Source organism: Oncorhynchus mykiss, chromosome 32, assembly GCF_013265735.2.
Source record: "Oncorhynchus mykiss isolate Arlee chromosome 32, USDA_OmykA_1.1, whole genome shotgun sequence".
Lineage (NCBI taxonomy): Eukaryota > Metazoa > Chordata > Actinopteri > Salmoniformes > Salmonidae > Oncorhynchus > Oncorhynchus mykiss.
This window is the reverse complement of record NC_050572.1, coordinates 41,275,883-41,303,723: the sequence shown is the minus strand read 5'-3', so window position 1 is coordinate 41,303,723 and position 27,841 is coordinate 41,275,883. Positions and strand designations below refer to the sequence as shown.

The following is a 27,841-nucleotide window of genomic DNA, read 5'->3' as shown; positions in this document are numbered from 1 at the left end:
GAAAAACCCCCACATAATAGCACAATTGGTTGAGCGCCCGTAAAACTGCTGCCATGTCTTCCGGCGCCATTTTAGGTTGTTGCACACAAAGTCAAGGTATTGGAGTGGCCATCACAAAGCCCTGATCTCAATCCTATAGAAATGTTGTATGAAGAACTAAAAAAGCATGTGCGAGCAAGGAGGCCTACAAACCTGACTCAGTTACACCAGCTCTGTCAGGAGGAATAGGCCAAAATTCACCCAACTTATTGTGGGAGGTTACCCGAAACGTTTGACCCAAGTTAAACAATTTAAAGGCAATGCTACCAAATACTAATTGAGTGTATGTAAACTTCTGACCCACTGGGAATGTGATGAAAGAAATAAAAGCTGAAATAAATAATTCTCTCTACTATTATTCTGACATTTCACATTCTTAAAATAAAGTGGTGATTCCAGCTGACCTAAAACAGGGAATTATTACGAGTTTAAATGTATTTGGCTAAGGTGTATGTAAACTTCCGACTTCAACTGTATATAGGGAAGGTCATCAGGGAAGTGATGGAGTCTAGGTGAGTCTGATGACGCGCAGGTGCACGTAACGATGGTGACAGGTGTGCGCCATAACGAGCAGCATGGTGACCTAGAGGCCGGAGGGAGCACAGATGACAAATATAAAATATATTTTGATTTGTTTAACACTTTTTTGGTTACTATATGATTCCATGTTTTATTTCATAATTTTGATGTCTTCATTATTATTCTGCAATGTAGAAAAAAATAGAATGTGTAGGTGTGTCCAAACTTTTGACTGGTACTGTATATAAAAACATTATTTGACAAAGCATTGAATTTGGATTTACTGCTATTAGCCCATAGAAACACATTGAATAACAGATTCATACATGGATAAACAGAAAAAAAGATCAGGAAACAATTCTTTTTTTTTACACACACATTTAACCCTTTCCTTTAGGCACTAAACTACTTACAGTGCCTTGCGAAAGTATTCGGCCCCCTTGAACTTTGCGACCTTTTGCCACATTTCAGGCTTCAAACATAAAGATATAAAACTGTATTTTTTTGTGAAAAATCAACAACAAGTGGGACACAATCATGAAGTGGAACGACATTTATTGGATATTTCAAACTTTTTTAACAAATCAAAAACTGAAAAATTGGGCGTGCAAAATTATTCAGCCCCTTTACATTCAGTGCAGCAATATACATATATACATTTTATTGAACCTTTCACCTCAGATGTGGTGGATTGGGATGCAGCCCATGCAGATAGCTCTAACTTAAACAGACAAATGTTTTATTATTATGCTAATTAGATGTCCGTGGAAACTCAGAAATCAACTCAAGTGGGTTAATCAGGGACATTATGTTTTGTACCTCAAAGTCTATTTACTGCTCCTTGGATAGGCAATTTATTAGCCACCGTCCTAAGCCCTTCCCTGGCCATGTTCCCACTCTGAGAACAAAAAAGTTGATTGTTAGGAGAGATGATGAAAATATTAATTACTGAACAATTGTAGGGACACCAACTCAATCTCTATATTCCAGGCAGATATTTTTCATTCAACAAACAATACGTTTTAACAAATGTCATATGGGGGCCGAATTGAGAGTCAGCTGCATCAGAACAGTCAACCAACAACGACAGAAATCAATGGGGAATAAAGCCACCTAGGGGCTAAATTCAGAGGACACAAAATCCACAGATGGCGGTTTATTTTTTATATGAAACGCCAATGAGCTGAAACTGACACGCTGATTGCTTATTGACATGGTACCCATACTGCTTGGACAGTCTACAGGATATTACAGTCAATGGAACATCATTAACACTATTGTTAGGAATATGGTTAGGAATATGGTTAGGAATATTCCCTATATAGTGAACTAATTTATATTAAACCACAGCCTTGGTCAAAAATAGTACACTAAATAAGGAACAGGGCACAATTTGGGAGGCAGACACTAATGGCTCCTAGAAAAGGAATGCAATTCATGTAGGTCACTAATTAAATTGAAAACAGCCTCTGGTCATAAATGACTCAATACTGCCAATATAATTATGAACATACAGTACTCCACACCCAGTCATGGGTGGGCCTGTTGATCTTGTGATGAATGTCGTGGTTAACAATTGAGGTAATTAGCCTGCATGTGTTAGATTCATTTTTTTCATATAATACAGCCTTACCTACTCCTCCAGCCACTCATTGTACTGCACGATACTCGCCATGGCAACATCAGTGCCCTTGATAAACATGTGATGTCACCTGTGGTCTCCTCCTAGAGCAAAGTATGAAAAAAATTCTAGATGTTTAACCATATAAAAAGCATTTCAGTGCCATATCATACTAACAACAGACCTGAATTCAAATACTACTTTAAATCCTTCAAATGAGTTGAATGTTTGTGTTAACCTGCCTAGATGGGGTTTGCACTTTTCTGACTTTTCTATTGATTCCATTGCAACAGGATAGCTCAATCAAGCACAGCTTAAGTATTTTAAATGATTTCAAATAGTATTTAAACCCAGGTCTGACTAACACACACACATAGTTACCAAACATGTAATGGTCACCAAAACTAAGTCCATACCCTGACGATGATGACCATCCTCTTGCTCTTGGAGGTGAAGGTCTGCAGGATGTAGTAGGTTAGGATTTGTCCTGCTGGGGTCTTCAGCAGCAGGGAGTTCAGGTCCCTAGTCACCAGTCAGGCCTACGCTCTCAGTCCACCGCACCAGTGCCACCTAAAGAGGAACAGCGCACACACAGTAAGGTCAGGAACACACCCGCACTACTACACAGACCCAAGCACTCTGCTCCTATCATTAGGGGCTGGCTATGGGTCCACATAGAGGTTTCACAGGTCAAGGGTAGGGGCTCTGTGTATGCTCACAGGGTCAACTTCCTGATCGCCCTGAAACAAATCCAACACATGAAATTAACTGGTTCATTGTTAAGTATCATTCACAGCTGAGACGGAATACAATGAGACACAGAACGAGGTTGTTAGCCTCATAGTAACAGAAGGACTAACTATAACTCAGTGGCCAATTATTACACAATAGAAGGAGCAGAATGGTGAATAATCCTGAAGTCATAGGCTATGCTTTAGATTACGACATATGGTGAAGGGACCAAAACCAATATACCTACTGTAATATATATAAAATAATATACCTACCAATGACAATAACATATATAGACAGTTTCCAAGGGGGAAACTCATGTCAGGAAGTACACTACTGCAATTTGTCAAATGTGTTATGCAGGATCATTACGATGCTAGATAAGCAGAAAAATATGCACATTTTGATCATTTGTTTGTCCAATAATCTATATAAAATGACCCTAAGTAGCGCTTGTGGTCAAAATGCATGGTCAATAATTGAAACAGAAAGGCATGTGCTAAAACTGGCTTCCACTTAAAGCGGCAATATGTAATGTTTTGAGTGACCCGATATGAATCGGTCATTCTCAATGAAAGCAAGTCTAAGAAGTGGTAAATATGTTCTATGTGTGCTATTTCTATGCTTCCCGATCTTGTTTTTTTTTTTACTTTCGGTTTTGGACACAAGCTTCAAACAGCTGAAAATACAATATTTTTTGTTATTGAAACAATATTTCACAGCAGTTTAGATGGTACATTGATTCTCTGCACTATACTTTGCTTGTTTTGATTCACATAAACTGAAATTAGGCAAACTATTATACATTTTGCAACCAGGAAATGGCGGAGCGTTTCTGCATGTAACTGAACTAAGAGGTTTATCATAATGAATGGGGATCTTTGTGGTTGTGTGTGTGCTAGCGTGCGTGTCCCTTCCCCCAATAATAATAGGGCATACACTCAACCGCAGCTTCAAAATGGTGTTCAGTACACAATTGTCACGCAGTACATCACTTTACTGGATATAACCCAAAGTCCTGAATCATCATCCACTGTCATAATATTGATAGTTCGTTGCCTTACAAATACTATGTATACAATGGTCTAAGTGCTTTATCTCTGGAGTCTGGACACACTATTTGTCTTTTCCCTCCCACCAAGTTCAGCTACACGACTCAATTCTCCACGTCCTCATTTTTTATTTGCTCACTCAAAAGGTTGATATTACTGTATACTCCTGACTTACAAAAAGGAACTGATTGCTAAATACCCCATAATTTTTTTCTGGTTCCCCTTTGAGGTCCGTGCTAGGCTGGCTATATGTACTTTATACACATCTGTGGCAAGAACGTGTGTATGCGCGCGCGCACACAGTCAGGATCTAATACCTACCTTCTCAATCTAGTTTATCAGCTCCATTGGGAACTATTTAAAGCCATTTCAACTTTGATACAAACTGTATGTGAATCATATGTTACATAAGGAATTTAAGAGACTACCCGTGACTACTTTAAGATGTTATGTTCTTATTTTTCAGAGTAAATAATTCACGGACAAAATATAAACTTTATCCAAGTTTAATCATTCCTCAAAGGTTCTGTACAGCTGAAAACAGGCAGCTAAACATTTCAGACATCACAGTTTATATGCATCCTACTTAAGACACTCCTCTCTCTTCCTTACAGTTTATGGCTCCACAGGAAAGAAGGTAACCAGATAACAACCCTGATTACTCCCTTAAGGGGAACTGACCTCACCCCTCACCTCCTGACCCAGAGATATCCATCTGTCTTCCCTATATCAACACATCACTCTCCTCTCTTCCATCAAAACACATTCCAAGCCTTCTGGCTTTTTACAAACTCTTTCTATTCAAGGCTTTTTCTCTATCATTTATTTAATATCTCAATGTTCAAAGTTTAGCCGATCCCAGCAACGACAATGGCAGACCAGTTTAAACTACCCAATCAATCATTTGAATGCAATTCCCAACATTCTAGTGATCATGTATATCAAAATGAAATGAACAGCATCTAAGCATTTCATGATGAAAATGGATCTGTAATAGCTCAATTCTTCCAACTATGTCATTACCAATCAAAACTAGGATTTTAAAAGCACTTGCTAAACATTATTTTCTTAATTGATTTAGGGTGGTCAACATTCAAGATAACTACAATTTATTAAGTTATCATATTAAGTTATCATATTAGAACTATGCATGTATGTAAAACATTCATACATGCTGACTGACTCCATAGATAAATGTCCATCTTTGCAGTTTTATTTGGTCACCTATTGAAATGGGTCAATCAGGGACTTACAGTGCCTTGCGAAAGTATTCGGCCCCCTTGAACTTTGCGACCTTTTGCCACATTTCAGGCTTCAAACATAAAGATATAAAACTGTATTTTTTTGTGAAGAATCAACAACAAGTGGGACACAATCATGAAGTGGAACGACATTTATTGGATATTTCAAACTTTTTTAACAAATCAAAAACTGAAAAATTGGGCGTGCAAAATTATTCAATCCATCTCTGTCACGCTCTGTCATCTCTGTAATAAAAGGAACATGAAACACACCAGCATTACAAATCATTAGGGCTGAAGCGTTAGCTGCTGACGAGTAGTGTGCTAAAAAGACTCATCTTTCATTAGCAGAGCTTAAACAGAGTGCAGGCAGACGGTTCCATCCTCAGCACAGCTGTTAGCGGCCTGCCTGAGTGTGAACAATATAATTATTTCATGACTTCAGCTACAGATCAAACTCAACCACCTAGAGGAAATGCTGGTCTTGAAAGTATGTCGGTGTAACGCTTAAGGACTGAGCATGAATGAACAATGAAAAGCCAAGAGGAGAAGTAGCGGAGAGAGAGGTTTAACGCAATGACTCTTTATGAGGAGTTGTGAGCCATGATCTCTCCTGATCTTGGAAAGTTAATAAAGCAAAGAGATCAATAGCTAATCTTTCTGCTGCTAATTCCTATAATTGACAAGTGATGTTTGCACATGTTTACTGAGGCTACTCAAATTCAGTGAACCATTTAGGACAATACTAAGAATGTGACCCTAGTAGAGTATGATCAGCTGTGCATATGACTGCACTACATGGCTCTGGATCTCGTCCATGGTGTCCGTCCCATAGGACACTGTCCCCAGGTGCAGCCGCTTGAAGATCATCTCGTTCTGTGTTAGAGTTCCATCAATTCACAACGCAGAATGAAGTGAGATTTGCATTAGAGGCAAACAAAAGGTTAATGAGTGAGAGCCTCTATACCAGCACATAAATCACATACTGGTGCTCATTTTTGAGGTGGTCATGCATTCATTACGGCTACAGTGTTAACCCTATGATTTCTTTCAGCATTGGTTGGCAGAGTTTATTTTTTGGGGGGGAGGAATCACCTCACTTAGCTTAAACAGATAAAGGGAACAGCATTCTTAATTGTGGCACCTATGCTTATGAAATATTCTCAGATCTTTATAAATGAAATAATATCCTACCAAATAGAAATAATGTTCCTTATGGCCATCTTAATCTTAAAATGTCTGCCATCGTGCTAACAGAGGTCAGGGTAAGGTTTGGTTATTGGAAAGGAAACTCATTTGTTCTAAAAGAGTCAGAAAAAAACAAATGTAAAACAAATAAAATAGAAATGAACTAAGAATCTCTGTAACGGTTTTCTTCCGTTGAAAGAGAGGACCAAAGCGCAGCGTGGTTAGTGTTCATCTTATTTAATAATAAATCCAAACTGAACACTTCAATTTACAAAAAACAACAAATGCGAAAACCGAAAACAGTACCGTGTGGTGTAAAACACAGACACGGAAATAATCACCCACAAAACAACAGTGAAACCCAGGCTATCTAAGAATGATTCTCAATCAGAGACATCTAACGACACCTGCCTCTGATTGAGAACCATACTAGGCCGAACACAGAAAAAACACCTGGACACAAAACATAGAATGCCCACCCAACTCACGTCCTGACCAACTAAAACAAACAATAAACACAATAACTAGGGTCAGAACGTGACAATCTCAAGTGAATTCTGTATTGTTCAGGGATACAAACTGGTGAGGGCTCCCCAAAAATAATTTGCACAGAAATGCGCGAAAAAGTGTTAGAACATTTGATTATTTTCAGAGAATAACAAGTACATACTGTAATACACATTTGAAAATAGTTTCCTGGGGTGGGGGGGAGTTGGGCTCATAGGTCTGAGTTTAAGGTTCATCATGACATGTAATGTCAGACAGAAATACATCAGTCTATAATGCACCTGAATCTGACAAGTTGTTCTATAGAGGTGCATAAAGAAAAGTAAAAAACAAATCCTGTCTCACATCTCATATACATTGCTAGGTGTTGACATTTTTACAAGGAGTACATAAGCACAATTAAAGTGTTTGAGGAAGTGTTTTTTTTATTGTTATTTAACTAGGCAAGTCAGTTAAGAACAAATTCTTATTTACAATGACGGCTTAGGAACAGTGGGTTAACTGCCTTGTTCAAGGGCAGAACGACAGATTGTTAACCTCGTCAGCTCTGGGATTCAATCCAGCAACCTTTCGGTTACTGGCCCAACATTCTAACCACTAAGCACAAAGTCACACTTTAGTAGACCATCTGGTAAATCCAACCAACTATGCCTGTGCGCTTCCCAAAAACAATTATTTCAGCACCTCACAATGCCACAGCCTCCCATTTTGTGGGGTGGAGAGATAACAGAGACTGACCACGAAACGCTCACTCGGATCTCACTCGGATATGACAAATACTGTATAACTGCAGGATGCTGTAATGCTGTGTCCCAATTTTTTTTTTTTTACTGCAGTATTTTGGAAGTGTAACTACTGCATACAAAATACCACAGTCGACTGCACTAAGGGAGTCCCTGTCCATCTTCTAAAAACATCTGAAACCGTGCCTCTTCAAAGAGTATCTTAAATAATCCCAAAGCACCCCCGCACCCTCTCCTTTTCGTGAACTAACAATTGCACTTGACATTTTTCCCCCCTTACTAGCTCTGACTTTTCTGATAGCTACAACTGAAGTCGGAAGTTTACATACATTTTAGGTTGGAGTCATTAAAAATCATATTTCAACCACTCCACAAATATCTTGTTATCAAACTATAGTTTTGGCAAGTCGGTTAGTACATCTACTTTGTGCATGACAAGTAATTTTTACAACAATTGTTTACAGATAGATTATTTCAGTTATAATTCACTGTATCACAATTCCAGTGGGTGTTAGGAAATTATGATTAATATGACTGAACAAATCATTTTAAATGGAACTGTAAGTAAACTTATACTCTGTTATATTATGTTTAATAGGCAATATGAGTTCATAAGAAGAAATTGTGTGACAGGAGAAAGGAGTAATAAAATGTTAAAGAACACCATTCCAACTGGGCAGGAACAAATGGGTTGTGGACTGTGTAAACACATAAGGTCGTTAGCCTATGGTTGACCCAACCTGAAACTTAGCTCTGGGGTTTTTAGATTAGGCAGTGAGTGCATTCCTAGGGTTTCTGTTAATTAAAACTGTCAGTTCAGTGGTGATCGATAATGTTGAGGGGTCAAAGGTTATCTGGGAGTGTGTTAGTAAGTTAGAATGAACTTTTCACCTTACTTTGTCCTGGTCGACAGGAGGGGTTCGGTTAAGGCAGAGAAATGACGTCATGATCTGTATTTAAACTGATGCATGTGTTTGAGTGGTAGCGCGCTCAGAGAATAAATTCTATTACCTATTATTTAAAGACTGGTCTGCGTCTATTTTATGCAAACAAGAAATCTTACAAATTCTCATAAAATAGATGAAGGGCTTTCAATTGATGAAAGCACATTGGCTTAATTAAATTATACTAACAGTGGGTCAGAAGTTTACATACACTAAGTGCCTTTAAACAGCTTGGAAAATTCCAGAAAATTATGTCATGTCTTAGAAGCTTCTGATAAGCTAATTGACATAATTTGAGTCAATTGGAGGTGTACCTGTGGATGTATTTCAAGGCCTACATTCAACTCAGTGCCTCTTTGATTGACATCATGGGAAAATCAAAAGAAATCAGCCAAGACAAAAAAATTGTAGACCTCCACAAGTCTGGTTCATTCATGGGAGAAATTTCCAAACACCTGATGGTACCACGTTCATCTGTACAAATAATAATACGCAAGTGTAAACACCATGGAACCACGTAGCTGACATACCGCTCAGGAAGGAGACGCATTCTGTGTCCTAGAGATGAATGTGTTTTGGTGCGAAATGTGCAAATCAATCCCAGAACAACCGCAAAGGACCTTGTGAATATGCTGGAGGAAACAAGTACAAAAGTATCTATATCCACAGTAAAACGAGTCAAATATATCGACATAACCTGAAAGGCCGCTCAGCAAGGAAGAAGCTACTGCTCCAAAACCGCCATAAACAAGCCAGACTACGGTTTGCAACTACACATGGGGACAAATATTGTACTTTTTGGAAAAATGTCCTCTGGTCTGAGGAAACAAAAATAGAACTGTTTGGCCATAATGAACATCGTTATGTTTGGAGGAAAAAGGGGGAGGCTTGCAAGCCAAAGAACACCATCACAACCGTGAAGCACGGGGGTGGCAGCATCATGTTGTGGGGATGCTTTGCTGCAGGAGGGACTAGTGCACTTCACACATGAGGGAGGAAAATTATGTGTATATATTGAAGCAACATCTCAGACATCAGGAACTTAAAGCTTGGTCGCAAATGTTCTTCCAAATGGACAATGACCCCAAGTATACTTCCAAAGTTGTGGCAAAATGGCTTTAAGGACAACAAACTCAAGGTATTGGAGTGGCAATCAAAGCCCTGACCTCAATCCTATAGAAAAATTGTGGGCACAACTGTTAAAGTGTGTGTGAGCAAGGAGGCCTTACACCAGCTCTGTCAGGAGGAATGTGCCAAAATCCACCCAACTTATTCTGGGAAGCTTGTGGGAGGCTACCCAAAATTAAGTTAAACAATTTAAAGGGAATACTACCAAATACTAATTGAGTGTATGTAAACCTCTGACCCACTGGGAATGTGATGTAAGACAGGGAATTTTTACTAGGATTAAAATGTCAGGAATTGTCAAACTGAGTTTAAATGTATTTGGCTAAGGTGTATGTAAACTTCCGACTTCAACTGTACTTTGAGTAAAATGTACCAGACAAAATTGATTCACTGTTTAATGGATTTCCGCCAAGAAAAGTTAGGCGAGCGAGCAAAAAAATAAAAATACATTGGACATGAACAATAGGAGAAATATTCAATTTCAGACTGATTTTCAGATTATAATATTTATTAATAAATCAGAAATTAACATTAATGAACATTATTCACATAGGATGTATAATAGAATTTCAGTTTTTGATTTGTTAAAAAAGTTTGAAATATCCAATAAATGTCGTTCCACTTCATGATTGTGTCCCACTTGTTGTTGATTCTTCACAAAAAAATACAGTTTTATATCTTTATGTTTGAAGCCTGAAATGTGGCAAAAGGTCGCAAAGTTCAAGGGGGCCGAATACTTTCGCAAGGCACTGTATATGTAAGGGAATACCCCCCTGAAATGGACAAAAATGAATAGCAACATATTGGCATTGGACAAACCATATACACGATGTCCAATACCACCCAATGTGGCGTTGATTCGTGCAAAGTATATTGCAAATGCCATATGGCAATTGCCAGTTGTAACACTTCATAAATCCAACAGTGCGCTCCACCGGGGTTTTTCATATTGGAAATGCAACCCAAGTCAACATCCAAAAGCAAAATTTTGAAAAAATTATTTTTTTGTCAAAAACTTATCACCCCTTAAAAAAGTGCTTTCTGGACCGTTTTTCGAAATTCTTTCGATTTTTTTGTCAATTACACATGTGTAAGAACTGTATGAATATATTTTTGTCCAATTTTGTTATCATATATATATTTTTTTTAATTACATGCGCATAAGGCATATGTTTTGTCCATTTGCAATATGATTTAATAGGAAGTCAAAAGTCGAAAATGTGATTTTTTTTAAAAAACTTTAAAAACTAAAAAAAGTGCTTTCTGGACCGTTTTTCTAAATTGTTTAGATTTTAAGACAATTAATCATGTGTAAGAACTGTATGAATATACTTTTGTAAAATGTTATTATCATATTTTTTTTTTTACTTGTGCATAAGGAATATTATTTGTCCATTTGCAATATGATTTCATAGGAAGTCAAAAGTCAAAGTCAAAAGTCAATTTTTTGGGGGCCAAAATTGACTGAACTGATGAACTCGGGATGGCCGGACAGTGATAGTTGTTCATTTCCATCACTCGTTGTGTTGATTTCATCATGTCCATTTGGTGATGTTTTTTCACTATAGAATCATATTGCAAATGCACGTGCATTGTTGTGCAACTGGTAACCCAAAAATAAAAAAATGGTGATTTCATTATGTCCATTTGTTTATGTTTTCTTACTTTTTCAAAGTCACTGTGCATTTGCAATATGTTTTAATGGGCAGGTATCATCACGAATTTGGCATGCTCAAAATTCAAACTATACTTTGCTCAAACTATACCTTTGTCAACTTGTATTATCATAATTTTTTTTTGTTTTACTTGTGCATAAGGCATATGTTTTGTCCATTTGCAATATGATGTCATAGGAAGTCAAAAGTCAAAGTCAAAAGTAATTTTTTTGGGGGGCCAAAATTGACTGAACTCGGGATGGCCGGGCAGTGATAGTTGTTCATTTCCATCACTCGTTGTGTTGATTTCAGCATGTCCATTTGGTGATGTTTTTTCACTATAGAATCATATTGCAAATGCACGTGCATTGTTGTGCACCTGGTAACCCAAAAATAAAAAATATGGTTGTAAATGCATTTGCCAGGACTCCTATTGTCCATGTCCGCTATGGGAGTACCCTACTACGGCCCTCTATCAGTGGGGGCCATCCTTGAGTGCTTTATGGACAGTTTAAAATATGACGATGGATGCAGATTGTGATTTTCCTCCGTGCAACTGGTGATCTGAAATGTGCAACTGGTAACCCGAAAATTAAAACACTGTTTTAAATACATTTACCGGGACTCCTATTGTCCATGCCCGCTATGGGACTACCCTACTACTGCCCTCTATCCATGGGGGCTGTCGCAGATTGTGATTTTCCTCCGTGCAACTGGTGATCTGAAATGTGCAACTGGTAACCCCAACAAAAAAAAATGGTGATTTCATTATGTCCATTTGTTTATGTTTCTGTGCAAGTCACTGTGCATTTGCAATATGTTTTAATGGGCAGGTACCATCACGAATTTGTCATGCTATAAAAATCCTGCAGGAATGTGAAATTGACTGGCCCGATGAACTCAGGATGGCTTTGCAGTGATTCTGGTTCATCTCAATCGTTCGTTAGGGTTGATTTCAGAATGTGACTTTGGTGATGTTTTTTCACTATAGAATCATATTGCAAATGCACATGCATTGTTGTGCAACTGGTATCCCAAAAATAAAAAAATTGTGATTTCATTATGTCCATTTGTTTATGTTTCCTTACTTTTTCAAAGTCACTGTGCATTTGCAATATGTTTCAATGGGCAGGTACCATCACGAATTTGTCATGCTATAAAAATCCTGCAGGAATGTGAAATTGACTGGCCCGATGAACTCGGGATGGCTTTGCAGTGATTCTGGTTCATCTCAATTTTTCGTTAGGGTTGACTTCAGAATGTGACTTTGGTGATGTTTTTTCACTATAGAATCATATTGCAAATGCACATGCATTGTTGTGCAACTGTTAACCCAAAAATAAAAAAATGGTGATTTCATTATGTCCATTTGTTTATGTTTCCTTACTTTTTCAAAGTCACTGTGCATTTGCAATATGTTTTAATGGGCAGGTACCATCACGAATTTGTCATGCTATAAAAATCCTGCAGGAATGTGAAATTGACTGGCCCGATGAACTCGGGATGGCTTTGCAGTGATTCTGGTTCATCTCAATCGCTCGTTTGGGTAGATTTCAGAATGTCACTTTTGGTGATGGTACCTCACTGTTTAAACATATTGCAAATGGACAAGAGTCAAGTGGACAAGAGTCCATCAGTCAATTAGAAATCATTCTGACACCAAACTGATACAAACTGACACCAAACCCACTTTTTCCAACTCGTTTAGTAGCCAACCATTACATACTTCAGAGCTGGCCCAAAATTCACAACGCCTTCGGTTCAAGCCATAAAAAAACCATAAAACACGTAGTTACGTTCTAGCTGCGGGTCCATTTCTTATGTTATGTGTTGGCCTAGCTGAGGCGACCCCGAATCCCAAGTTTCGGTCATTTGGTGTCCGAGAAAAACCCTAATTGGTGCTGAAAATCCACTATTTTCCATGACTTGCTACGGGGTCCTTGAATGAGCAATCGGACAGAAACGTTGGGGTCTGTCTATGTGGGCCGAGACGTTCACAATGCACCTAGTCTTGCGACTCTGGGACATTTCTAAATGTCGTCATTTTCGTGATGCAAAAATAAATTGAAGGTATTGCAAATGTACGAGGCTGTTTCTCGTTCCGAGAACCTTCTAGAACCACCTAACTCACCACGCACTATCGACATGAGGTCTAGAACAGGATTCTAAAGTTTCGGAACTCTAGGTCTGACGGTTCTTTTTTAGCTCGAACAGAGCTAACTATTGCAGCCACTGTCTATCTCTACGCACCCCAATACGTCCCTCCTTCCAAGTTGTGTTTTAGTGTGATTTATTTTTCCTTTGATTTTTTTGGGGAAAAATGACTGATTTACTGTTCACTGGGGTTGCCTAATCACACATATGAAGTTTTGGAAAGATCAGACTTTTTTAACCCCTCGAAACAGCCCCTGAGACACCAATTATGGCACTTCCGGTTGGCACAGGAAGCTATAAATCAACATATCCTCAGTGGGGTATGCTCTTACAGAATCCTGAGTTTTAAGTCCTTACGTTAAGAACTGACTGATTTACACAGGGTTGAATGCACTATGTCTATCAAACTGCAGGCAGGGTATGGGTAAACACTTTTAGGGTGATTTTAACCACTTCCGGTTGGTCCAGGAAGCTTAGAATCAACACAGGTACACCTCATAGTGGCCTGATGGACTGGTACCGAAGACAGGTTCATACGGCATTCATAAGGCTTCAGGTTGAATTTAGGAGTGTAGGCAATGTATTCCTATGGGGAGAGAAGTCAATGCAAAATGTTTGATGTAAACACCTTTTAACTATTAAGGGTTAATTCCACACGGTCAAGGTTAGGCTTGCACGGATCGAGAGGACCTTAGGAACATTCCTGGGGTGGAATTTTTCTTCTCACCCTAATGGTTCTCTCACTCTCACCCAAAATCAAATGACGTTGTGGGGCAGGCTTCATTTTGGGCCTGCTATTCTAATGGTCGCTGCGCCTAGACCGAGCGAGCTACGGTCAAGCGGGATATCTCGTTGAACTCGGCACGGCCTAGGGATTATGGTAATGCCATTTCCTGCTCTATGTGTATTTAAGCACCGCACTTTGTCACTCCATCCTTCCTGTGTGTGTGTGAGGGAGCTTTTCTTTGACATCTGTTGGGAGAAATTACTGATTTACAGTTCAGAAGGGTTACCTAGTCACACATATGAAGTTTTGGAGAGATGTGACTTTTTTAACCCTTCGAAACAGAGAGTGTGACCCAATTAAAGGCACTTCCGGTTGGCACAGGAAGCTATAAGTAAACACATGTCTTGATTGACATAGCCACTTACAGAATCCTGAGTTTTAAGTCTTTACGTTAAGAATTGACTGATTTACACAGGCTTGAATGCACTATGTCTATCAAACTGCAGGCAGGGTATGGATATACACTTTTAGGGGCATTTTAACCACTTCCGGTTGGTCCAGGAAGCTTAGAATCAACACAGGTATACCTCATAGTGGTCTGATGGACTGTCACCGAAGACAGGTTCATACGGCATTCATAACCCACATAGGCCTCAGGTTGAAATTAGGGGTGCAGGCAATGTATTCCTATGGGGAGAGAAGTCATTGTAATCTGTGAGATCATAAAACACTGTTTTACTGTTAAGGGTTAATGCCACACGGTCAAGGTTAGGCTTGCACAGATCGGGAGGACCTTAGGAACATTCCTGTGGTGGAATTTTTCTTCTCACCCTAACGGTTCTCTCACTGTCACTCAAAATCAAATGACGTTGTGGGGCAGGCTTCATTTTGGGCCTACTTTTCTAATGGTCGTTGCGCTTAGACCGAGCGAGGTACGGTCAAGCGGGATAGCTCGTTGAACTCGGCACATTCTGGAGACTATGGTAATCAATTTTTTGTGTTGATTTCAGAATGCCATTTTGGTGATGGTCCCTCTCCGTTTAAACATATTGCAAATGCACAAAAGTCAACTAGCAAGTCAGTGTCCATCAGTCAATTAGATGTCATTATGACACCAAACTGATATCAATTGACACCAAACCCACTTTTTCCTACTCATTTAGAAGCCAACTATCACATATGTCAGAGCAGGCCCATAATTCACAGCGCCTTCAGTTTAAAACATAATAAAAAGGTAAAACACATAGTTACGTTCTAGCTGCGGGTCCAGTTTGGACATTATGTGAAGGCCTATGTGAGGCGACCCCGAATCCCGAGTTTCGGCTCGATAGGTCATTTGGTGTCCGAGCAAAACCCTAATTGGTGCTGAAAATCTGTTTTTTTCCATGCCTTGCTACAAGGTCCTTGAACGAGCTATCGGACAGAAACGTTGGGGTCCGTCTCTATGGGCCGAGCCGGTTTCAATGCACCTAGCCTTGCGTCTCTGAGACTTTTCTAAACGTCGTCATTTTCGTAATGGTCAAAATAAATTGAAGGTATTGCAAATGTACGAGGCTGTTTCTCGGTCCGAGAACCTTCTAGAGCCACGTAACTCACCACGCACCATTGACCGGAGGTCTAGAACAGGTTTCTAAAGTTTCGGAACTCTAGGTCTGACGGTTCTTTTTTAGCTCGAACAAAGCTAACTATTGCAGCCACTGTCTGTCTCTACGCACCCCAATACGTCCATCCTTCCAAGTTGTGTTTTAGTGTGATTTTTTTTTCCTTTGAATTTTTTGGGGAAAAATGACTGATTTACAGTTCATGGGGGTTGCCTAATCACATATATGAAGTTTTGGACAGATCTGACTTTTTTAACCCTTCGAAACAGCCCCTGAGACACCAATTATGGCACTTCCGGTTGGCACAGGAAGCTATAAGTCAACACATATCCTCATTGGGGTATGCTTTTACAGAATCCTGTGTTTTAAGTCTTTTCGTTAAGAATTGACTGATTTACACAGGCTTGAATGCACGATGTCTGTCAAACTGCAGGCAGGGTATGGATATACACTTTTAGGGGCATTTTAACCACTTCCGGTTGGTCCAGGAAGCTTAGAATCAACACAGGTAGACCTCATAGTGGCCTGATGGACTGGTACCGAAGACAGGTTCATACGGCATTCATAACCCATATAGGCTTCAGGTTGAATTTAGGGAGTGCAGGCAATGTATTCCTATGGGGAGAGATGTCACTGTAATCTGTGAGATCAAAAAACCCTGTTTTACTGTTAAGGGTTAATGCCACACGGTTAGGCTTGCACAGATCGGGAGGACCTTAGGAACATTCCTGTGGTGGAATTTTTCTTCTCACCCTAACGGTTCTCTCACTGTCACCCAAAAGCAAATGACATTGTGGGGCAGGCTTCATTTTGGGCCTACTATTCTAATGGTCGCTGCGCCTAGACCGAGCGAGCTACGGTCAAGCGGGATATCTTGTTGAACTCGGCACGGCCTAGGGATTATGGTAATGCCATTGCCTGCTCTCTGTGTCTTTAAGCACCGCACTTTGTCACTCCATCCTTGCTGTGTGTGTGTGTGTGTGTGTTAGAGCTTTTCTTTGACATCTGTTGGGAGAAATGACTGACACACAGTTTATGGGGGTTGCCTAATCACACATATGAAGTTTTGAAAAGATCTGACCTTTTTAACCCTTGGAAACAGCCACTATGACACCATTAAAGGCACTTCTGGTTGGCACAGGAAGCCAATCATATCCTGATTGGGGTATGCCTTTACATAATCCTGAGTTTTAAGTCTTTACGTTAAGAACTGAGTTATTTACGGAGGGTTTAGTATGTGTGTGTTATTTCAGAAAATCATAGAAAATCACAGAAATCTCGCAGAGCTCCGCCTCACACTTTAAAAAGATTCGTATGAACACCCTGCAACTGGATCTGTAACCGTTGAAAAAAAAAACGGCTATTTGTGAACATCACCAATTTGTCATTGTTCCGTTTCTCTTAAATGACGATAGATAAATGGCTGGTTCTTTTTTTATTGACACCGGAGGCTCCTTGACTTTGACCTGAAGTGGAAAAATAATTTCTCTATTTCCATTTTGGACCTTTAATCCCAGAAAAATGGCCATAACTCAAAAACCGTTGAGGCCTAGACGCCATCTTGTTCGGGGCCAACTGCACATTATGCCAAACCTACGCTCACCAAGTTTCGGCTTCGAAATATTTTCCGTTTTCGAGATAAGACCCTGTCGTGATTCGTGATGTTTTGCCAAATTGCCATATGATTCCTTATGCCCTCTTGTGGGAATTTCCGGGATAGTGGAAAAATGGTCCAAAACTTGTTTATTTTATAAAACGGAAACCGAATGTCCGACAAAGTTCATTCGATGACTTCCCGGTAGGTCCGGCCCTACCGCACGGCCCGACGCTGACCGCGAATTTTACAAACGTTTTCGGACATCTAGTAAGGGACCGTACATTTGCAATATGGACTTTCTCACTAACCATACACGAAATGCCAAAATGTTCCCTTAAGGTATGGAAATTAATAAATTCAAGAGCATCCCATATCCTGCTTTCTAAGTAGAACTTTGTTGCTGACTCCACCAGGGCATCCCTCTCAATGTACGAATGTATTGCTCTGGACCAACATGACCGCTTCCTGTGCCTTGTCAACAGTTTGTGCTAACTGGATCTTAGATTGTTTATTGAACTGTATTTTAGGATAAATTAGCAAAACAATAAACTGATTATCACTATCCTTACAAAAAGATTGACTGCCAACAAAAGGAAAACAAATCCATGTGGAAAAGTATTCATGAACTAACTACAACCCAATTTTTTTTCAAACTTAGGGCAAGTTAACAGTAACATAACATCCATTACAGTATAAAGTGACTTACCTTCTCCAACTTCACTCTGAAGTCATATTCCGCAATTTCTTTCAGTTCTGGCACAGGAGCTTGTAGGCCACACACTTGCCTGTATAGCCTCTCTGAACAAATGTGGCTCTACACCTCCATTTACCAGACAAACAGCAATCACTCGGCCCACCTACTTGTACAGTCGTGGCCAAAAGTTTTGAGAATGACACAAATATTAATTTCCACAAAGTTTGCTGCTTCAGTGTCTTTAGATATTTTTGTCAGATGTTACTATGGAATACTGAAGTATAATTACAAGCATTTCAAGTGTCAAAGGCCTTCATTGACAATTACATGAAGTTGATGCAAAGAATCAATATTTGCAGTGTTGACCCTTCTTTTACAAGCCCTCTGCAATCCGCCCTGGCATGCTGTCAATTAACTTCTGGGCCACATCCTGACTAATGGCAGCCCATTCTTGCATAATCAATGCTTGGAGTTTGTCAGAATGTGAGTGCGTTCTGAAAATGATTTACAGAAAAAAAATGTAGGCGCATGCATCACTCACTATAGAATGTAATCAATGTGTAGGTCAAGATGACATTTTAAGGACGTATGTAGCTCTTTTTTTATAACATTTTCAATACGGATTACATTCAACAAGCAGACAGTGTTGTTTTTTCCTCCATGGTCCATCCTAACTGGAGGGAATACCATATCTGGAGACAGCATTCATGAAGCAATCTCTTACAGTACTGCTGCGATTGTTGCTGGAAGCTCAGAGAAACAACGAGACGGCTGTACCCATCAATGCCACCATGTATGACTATCCTCCACCTAAATCAGAAAACACAGCACTAGTTAATACAAAAGCTGAAGACACATTAAATATACAAACATCACCATCCTCCTTTACCACTTAAATGCTGCATCATGTTCTTGGATTATATAACAAAGCATGAAGGCATGAATTATATCGTTATTATCGTTATTTCTGACTTTCGTGTCACACCTGCCTGGTTGAAATATTATTTTAATGTGTTTGTATGATGGGGCGCTGTCCTCAGATAATCGCTGGATTAACAAGAAGTTAAGCTTTATTTTGGTGTATTGCACTTATGATTTTATGAAAGTTATATGTTGTATAACTTTTTTTTGTGTATAAAAACATTCTGGCTTGGTTAAATATTGCCTAGTACAATTGTTTAACTAATTATAACATGTTTAAAAGGTCTGTGTGTGTGTGTGTGTGTCTCTGCATTTGTGTTTTGAAACAATGTTTTTTACAATGTTTTTTTTTTGTGTGTCTGTCGCTGTCTGTCACGATCGTTGTTGTAAATGGACCATGCGTAGAGTTCCACATGTTTATTAAATTAAACTCAAAACAACAATAAAGAGTAACGAAACGAACGTGACGCAATGCAATGCTCAAGGCAACTATACACAAACAAGATCCCACACCAAACAGGTGGGGAAAGGCTGCCTAAATATGATCCCCAATCAGAGACAATGATAGACAGCTGCCTCTGATTGGGAACCATACCAGGCCAACATAGAAATACAAAAACTAGAGTACCCACCCTAGAGACACCCCGACCTAACCACATTAGAGAATAAAAGGCTCTCTAAGGTCAGGGCGGGACAGTGTCTCTGCAGGTGTGTTTGAAACAATGTTTCAATGTCATTTTCACATAAGGATCTCCAAATAACAGGTGTTATTTCCCGAGGATGGGGGTTACGACCCAGGTTCACACCAACCAACATAGAATATGCCTTGACATACCCTAAGGTCTATAAGTTAATTCCATACAATGTCTCAGTTAGGACACAGAGGAAAACACCAAGATTGTTAAAGAGAAGTCTTTACACATGAAGAGAAGCCTTTCTGCAAGCCTTTACACATGGAGAATTTTGAAGGTGAGTTGCAATTACCCTCTAAAGAATGCTTGTCATATATTATATTCGATTTTGTGTGCGTTGGGTAGTTTGTGAGGAATTGTTTGATATTACATGTTAGATATTACTGCACTGTTGGAACTCTCTCTCTCTATCTCTCTCTCTAATAAGGTTTCCTCAAATATTAAACAGTTGTTCTATATGGTTTTTGCAGATATTCGAAAAGTGGAGAACATTGAATTTTCTGGTATGTTTTTATGTCAATTGTATGTATTTTTTCAGTTAAAATGTATATATTTGTATAAATAAATGTTAATATTATTTAAAACGTCTATAGGATACCTGACATTTACCCAGCTGCTACTGGGAATAATTGATATGGATCATCCAACATTAGATGTTAGAACTATTGAAGATGAGGATTCTGAGGAACAAACGAAGGTCTGTTTTTCTTTACATAGTCTATGCCCTCCTTATACATTAAGCATTAAACAAAGTGTGTACACTATTTTAAAAAGCTAATATTGTGTTTACAGCTGACAGCACCCTAACAAGAATACCCGAGGCATTATGGACTCTACCAGTGACTGACTACCGGGGTGATGAAACCGACGATATTCTATCGTTCTGTACAGCCGGCTTTGCCAAAACTCAAAACAACACAAGAATCGTAGATTTAACACACAGCTAAACACACCCAGGAAACTCCAGCCAATCGCTATATAATCTAGCACCTACGGCGTATCCCAATACTTCACAACTCCACAGAACTGTGGCTCAAGTCCACCGCACAGATGGCCCGAGAAGGCTGACAAGTCTGAAAATTATTGGATTCAAGAGATGCTCTCTATGGATACGGTATGACAAGTTTTTTTTATTAGTTATACATTTTTTGATAGAATATGTTAAAACAATTTCAAACAATGTTTTTTTTTCAGACTCCAATGATACCTATACAAACCATGCAGAATCTACACAGCCAGAGGACATTGGGATAGGAACCACTTTATCGAGGATTCCTCAGAAAAACAGGCATCAAACAACCAGAGGTAATTTAATTTAACTAAATCCCCAAAACCCCAAGGCCTAACAGCGGATACTGTGTTAATATATTAATATATTTGAAATGTACGGTCTAAAAACTCATTTTCTCTTTTAGTATTATTACTGGTTATTTTTATATAATATATATTTTATTTTTAATACACTTTTGTATATATTTTTCTTTCAGACTCCTCCCAGGCATATACAGACACAGAAGGCCCAATATGTCGAGAGGAAGAGGCCGAGGAGGAAGAGGTCACGATGACATACAGCGTAAAACATCTTAACCTGATGATAACTTCAACGCTGTAAATGTCAATGACAAGGAAGATGATGTGTTGATGTATGATGTGGGCAAACAGCAGCATTTTCACTTTTGGATGAATAGCGTGCCCAGAGTGAACTGCCTCCTACTCTGTCGCAGATGCTAATATATGCATATTATTATTAGTACTGGATAGAAAAGACTCTGAAGTTTCAAAAACTGTTTGAATGATGTCTGTGAGTATAACAGAATTCATATGGCAGGCAAAAAACTGAGAAAAATCCAACCAGGAAGTGGGACATCTGAGGTTTGTAGTTTTTCAAAGCTTGGCCTATAGAGTACATATTGAGATATGGATGAGGTGGCACTTCCTACGGCTTCCACTAGATGTCAACCATCTTTTGAACCTTGAATGAGGATTCTACTATAAAGGAGGGGCTCATGAGACCTCTTTGAGTCAGTGGTCTGGCAGAGAGCCTTGGTTTCATGATGTGCGCTCCCGACAGAGTTACCTCACGTTCCAGTGCTTTTTCTGAAGACAAAGGAATTCTCCGGTTGGAACATTATTTAAGTTTTATGTTAAAAACATCCTAACGATTGATTAATGGAATTTTTCGAGTTTTTGTCTGGATTAAATGCTTGCACCTCATGAAGATGGATTACTGGGCTGAACACAACAACAAGTGGCTATTTGGACATAAATTATGGAACTTATGGAACAAATCAGTAATTTATTGTCGAACTGGGATTCCTGGGAGTGCCTTCTGATGAAGATGATCAAAGGTGAGGGAATATTTATGGTGTTGTTTCTAACTTTGTTGATACCAAAATGGCGGACATTCCTCTGGCTGTTTTGGGCTCTGAGCGCCGTTCTCAGATTATGCTAATTCCGTAAAGTTATTTTGAAATCTGACACAGCGGTTGCATTAAGGAGAAGTCTTTAATTCTGTGAATAACACAAGTATCTTTTATCAATGTTTATTATGAGTATTTCTGCAAAAGAACCGGATGTTTTGGAATCAAAACATTACTGCATGTAACTCGCCAATGTAAACTGAGATTTTTGGATATAAATATGCACATTATCGAACAAAACATACATGTATTGTGTAACATGATGTCCTATGAGTGTCATCTGATGAAGATCATCAAAGGTTAGTGATTAATTTGATCTACATTTCTGCTTTTTGTGTCTCCTGTCTTTGGCTGGAAAAATGACTGTGTGTTTTTTCAACTTGGCGGTGATCTAACAAAGTCATATGTTGTGCTTTAGCTGTAAAGCATTTTTGAAATCAAACACGATGGGTAGATTAACAAGATGATTATCTTTCATTTGCTGTATTGGACTTGTTAATGTGTGAGTACATATTTCTAAACCTCCCCACAACAGCCCTCACCATCAATAACTCAAACACGTGAATACCCATTATCCCAGGTACCCCCTGAACTCATATCCTTAACCTTTTGCGACGAGCAATCCCGTATCCGGGAGCGTAATTATAGCCTAGTTAGTTAACTATTCATGAAAATCGCAAATTAAATGAAATAAATATATTGGCTCACAAGCTTAGCCAACACTGTCATCTCAGATAAAAAAAATGCTTTTCAACCATAGCTACACAAGCATTTGTGTAAGAGTATTGATAGCTAGCATAGCATTAAGCCTAGCATTCAGCAGGCAACATTTTCACAAAAACAAGAAAAGCATTCAAATAAAATCATTTACCTTTGAAGAACTTTGGATGTTTTCAATGAGGAGACTCTCAGTTAGATAGCAAATGTTCCGTTTTTCCAAAAATATTATTTGTGTAGGAGAAATCGCTCCGTTTTGTTCATCACATTTGGCTAAGAAAAAAACCCGTATCCGGGAGCGTAATTATAGCCTCAAGCTCATTACCATAACACAACGTTAACTATTCATGAAAATCGCAAATGAAATGAAATAAATATATTGGCTCACAAGCTTAGCCTTTTGTTAACAACACTGTCATCTCAGATTTTCAAAAAATGCTTTTCAACCATAGCTATACAAGCATTTGTGTAAGAGTATTGATAGCTAGCATAGCATTAAGCCTAGCATTCAGCAGGCAACATTTTCACAAAAACAAGAAAAGCATTCAAGTAAAATAATTTACCTTTGAATGCTTCGGATGTTTTCAATGAGGAGACTCTCAGTTAGATAGCAAATGTTCAGTTTTTCCAAAAATATTATTTGTGTAGGAGAAATAGCTCCGTTTTGTTCATCACGTTTGGCTAAGAAAAAAAAAACGAAAATTCAGTCATTACAACGCAAACTTTTTTCCAAATTAACTCCATAATATCGACAGAAACATGGCAAACGTTGTTTAGAATCAATCCTCAAGGTGTTTTTCACATATCTATTCGATGATAAATCACTCGTGGCAGTTTTGTTTCTCCTCTGTTCAAAATGGAAAAATGCACGCACCTGGAGATTACACAATAGTTTCGACGGAGGACACCGAGCGGACACCTGGTAAATGTAGTCTCTTATGGTCAATTTTCCAATGATATGCCTACAAATGCGTCACAATGCTGCAAACACCTTGGGGAAACGACAGAAAGTGTAGGCTCATTCCTTGCACATTCACAGCCATATAAGGCGACATTGGAACACAGCGCATTCGAAATCTGGCTCACTTCCTGTATGAAATTTCATCTTGGTTTCGCCTGTAGCATTAGTTCTGTGGCACTCACAGACAATATCTTTGCAGTTTTGGAAACGTCAGAGTGTTTTCTTTCCAAAGCTGTCAATTATATGCATAGTCGAGCATCTTTTCGTGACAATATATATCTCGTTTAAAACTATGGGGCAGTATTTTCATTTTTGGATAAAAAACGTCCCCGTTTTAAACAGGATATTTTGTCACGACAAGATGCTCGACTATGCATATAATTGACAGCTTTGGATAGAAAACACTCTGACGTTTCCAAAACTGCAAAGATATTGTCTGTCAGTGCAACAGCACTGATGTTACAGGCGAAAACCAGATAAAAATCCAATCTGGAAGTGCCGCATTTTTTGAAACCGCCTCATGCCAATGACTCCTTACATGGCTGTGAATAAGCTACGAATGAGCTTACGTTTTCTACGTATTCCCCAATGTGTCTACAGCATTGTGACGTCTTTTTACGCATTTATGTTGAAGAATAGCCGTAAGGGACCACATTTAGCAAGTGGTCACATGATGGCTCCGGCAGAAAATCTTGCGTAAAGTACACAAGTAGCCATTTTTCCAATCGCTTCTTATGAGAAACCAATTGTCCCGACGGATATTTTATCGAATAGATATGTTGAAAACACCTTGAGGATTGATTCTAAACAACGTTTGCCATGTTCCTGTCGATATTATGGAGCTAATTTGGAAAAAAGTTTGGCGTTGTAGGGACTGCATTTTCCGGTCGATTTCTCAGCCAAACGTGAAGAGCAAACGGAGCTATTTCGCCTACAAAAATAATATTTTGGGAAAAAAGGAACATTTGCTATCTAACTGGGAGTCTCCTGAGTGAAAACATCCGGAGTTCTTCAAAGGTAAATTATTTAATTTGATTGCTTTTCTTATTTTCATGAAAATGTTGCCTGATGCTAGCAGAGCCTAGCCATAGCATTATGCCATGATCAACTTACACAAATTCTTGTCTAGCGTTGGCTGTAAAGCATATTTTAAAAATCTGAGATGACAGTGTGATTAACAAAAGGCTAAGCTGTGTCTCAATATATTTCATTTGTGATTTTCATGAATAGGAACATTTTCTAGGAAGATTTATGTCCGCTGCGTTATGCTAATTAATTTGAGGCTACGTTACGCTCCTGCATGTGGGATGGGTAGTATCAAGAAGTTTTTAACGTTAACAATCCTGGTAATCAGTCATGCTTTGCAATAGGCCTATCACATTTACTCAACCCTGGATGTACTGATCTAAAGGCTTTACAAAAGGCTAGGGAGCTCCAAAATGCCATCGGTCTAGGTATACAGGAGGCTGTGGCTTTCTCTGACATAGTCAAATTTGAAAATTTGCTGAACATCAAGACTGTGGTTTTGTACCATAGTAAAGCTAATTCAGCTCTCTTGAAATTCCAGAACAACCCACAACCTCATCCTCAGATTCTGTACTTGTATGTGCAAAACAGCCATTATTATGCTATTACCAACATCAGAGCTTTTTTAGGAGCACCATATGTATGTCCATCATGTCATACAGGCTACACCCGAAAGGAGGGGCACTCTTGTCGTTATAACTGTTCAGTATGTCAGGATGAAAAATGTCCGATGCAACCCTTAAACCTAACACCCTGTCTGGATTGTCAACGCACATGTCGTTCTGCTTACTGCTACGAAAAACACAAAATTGAAACATGGCACTCCAAGGCATGTAAATCTGTAAGCAGTTGTGACATTAACAAGAAATGTCCAAAATGCCAATGCAATTACGACCTTAAAATAGACAACCCCGAACCTCACGTGTGTGGTATCATACGTTGCCCAATCTGTAAAGGGCCTTTGAAAAGCAGAGACACTGAAGTGGTTCAAGAAGTGCCACATGAATGCTATACTCAGCCCTTGGCTGAAGATGAACATTCAGAGAAATATGTGTTTTATGACTTTGAAACTATTTAGCAATCCAGGGTTCATTTGCCTATTTTTGTATCTACCATGACTTTCAAGGGTGAAAAGTGATCGGCAGAGAGCCCCAATTGTGCACTAGTCTTTCTAAAACACTTCAGAAACCCCCAGTACAAACTTCACGTTTGAAGCTCACAATTCTGGAGCCTATGATTCCTATCATCTTTTGAACCCCTTGATACAACAAGGCGTTGCACCCAGGGTCATAGCGCAAGGTAGTAAAATCTTGTGTTTTGTAGACCCCGCCTTCAACCAGAGATATGTTGACAGTTGAAGTTTCTTACCCATGAGATTGGCTCAAATGCCTGAGGAGAATCTACATTATATTGGATCTTGTCCCAGCCCCGAAATGTATGGGTGTGATCAAATGTCTCCCAATAAGTGAGCGAGATTCATGACATGGTATGACACAGTACGTCATAATACCTTTGATTTCCATAAAGAGATGGAGTCCTACTGTGACAATGATGTGGTTATACTGCGTATATTGCATCGGCATGCATGAAAACCTATCGTACACACTTTTTACCACCAGCATCTATAGCTATTCCATCACCTGACAACTACCGCTGACAATTCAAGTCATACACTAGCGGGTCCATTCAATGGTTGGAGTACTTGTCCCAGGATAAAAACTATTTTATTCAACATGCTTTGAATAAAGGGGAGAAGAATATTGGGCCGTATCACGTAGATGGATACACACAGATTGACGGTGTTGAGACAGTTTTTGAGTACAACGGTTGTTTTTTCCACGGTTGTAAATCTTGCTTTGTGCCCCAGGCCATGGGTGTCTTAACCGAAAATACTTTTGGGCATATGTACCAGGAGTTCCAAGACAAATTGGAATCTTTACAGGCTGCTTTATGGGTTGAAAGTGAATGTGATGTGGGAGCTAGAGTGGACAGAACTCAAAAAGTCTGATCCTGATGTTTGAGCTTTCCTTTCCACCTTTGACATCCGAACCCCTGGAACCCTGACAGGCCTTGTATGGAGGTCTTACCAATGCTTTGACATTACGGTAGGTAGCGCAACCTGATGAGACAATTGGATATGTAGATTTTACATCCCTTTATCATCATGTAATGAGTTCCTCTGGTTATCCTATGGGTCATCCTGAAATTATTCACAGAGGCTTTGACTTACCAGAAAACTATTTTGGTCTGATAAAAGCAACTGTCTACCCTCCCCAGGGTTTGTTTCTGCCAGAATTTCCTTTTCAAGGGACCTCAAGGAAAACTTTTCTCTCCCCTTTGTCGCACCTACAGTGAAAACAACAACCAGGAAAACCTTGTGATCATTCAGATCAAGAAAGAGCCCTGACAGGTGTATGGGTCTTCGTTGAATTCTCTAAGGCTGTAGAGAAGGGGTATCGTGTGGCCAAAATCTTTGAAGTGTGGAACTTTTCCAGGAAATCAGACACTCTTTTTAACCTGATGAGGAGTTAGGGATCCCTTTTGGGAACCATTCCCTCCCACGTTCAGCTGGAACGTGGCGCATGGAACACAAAAATATTCTTAGAAATATTTAACCTCCACACATTAACAAGTCCAATACCTCAAATGAAAGATAAACACCTTGTTCATCTACCCAGCATGTCAGATTTTTTAAATGTTTTACGGCGAAAACACACCACATATTTATATTAGACCACCACCGAAACGAAGACAAGAGGCAGCCATTTTGTCCAAGAAAATATAAAATTATAAAAGCAGGATTAAAAAATAAATCATTCACTAACCTTTTGAAAATCTTCATCAGATGACAGTAATAGGACATGTTACACAGTACATTTTTTTTCTCAATAATATGCCATTTACAGTGCCTTGCGAAAGTATTCGGCCCCCTTGAACTTTGCGACCTTTTGCCACATTTCAG

At 39.1% G+C, this 27,841-nt stretch overlaps 1 pseudogene; it reads right to left on the bottom strand.

The window, feature by feature from the left end:
• Nucleotides 1-1,122: 1,122 nt before the first annotated feature.
• On the bottom strand, nucleotides 1,123-6,074 carry LOC110496096 (annotated as a pseudogene).
• Nucleotides 6,075-27,841: the final 21,767 nt, after the last annotated feature.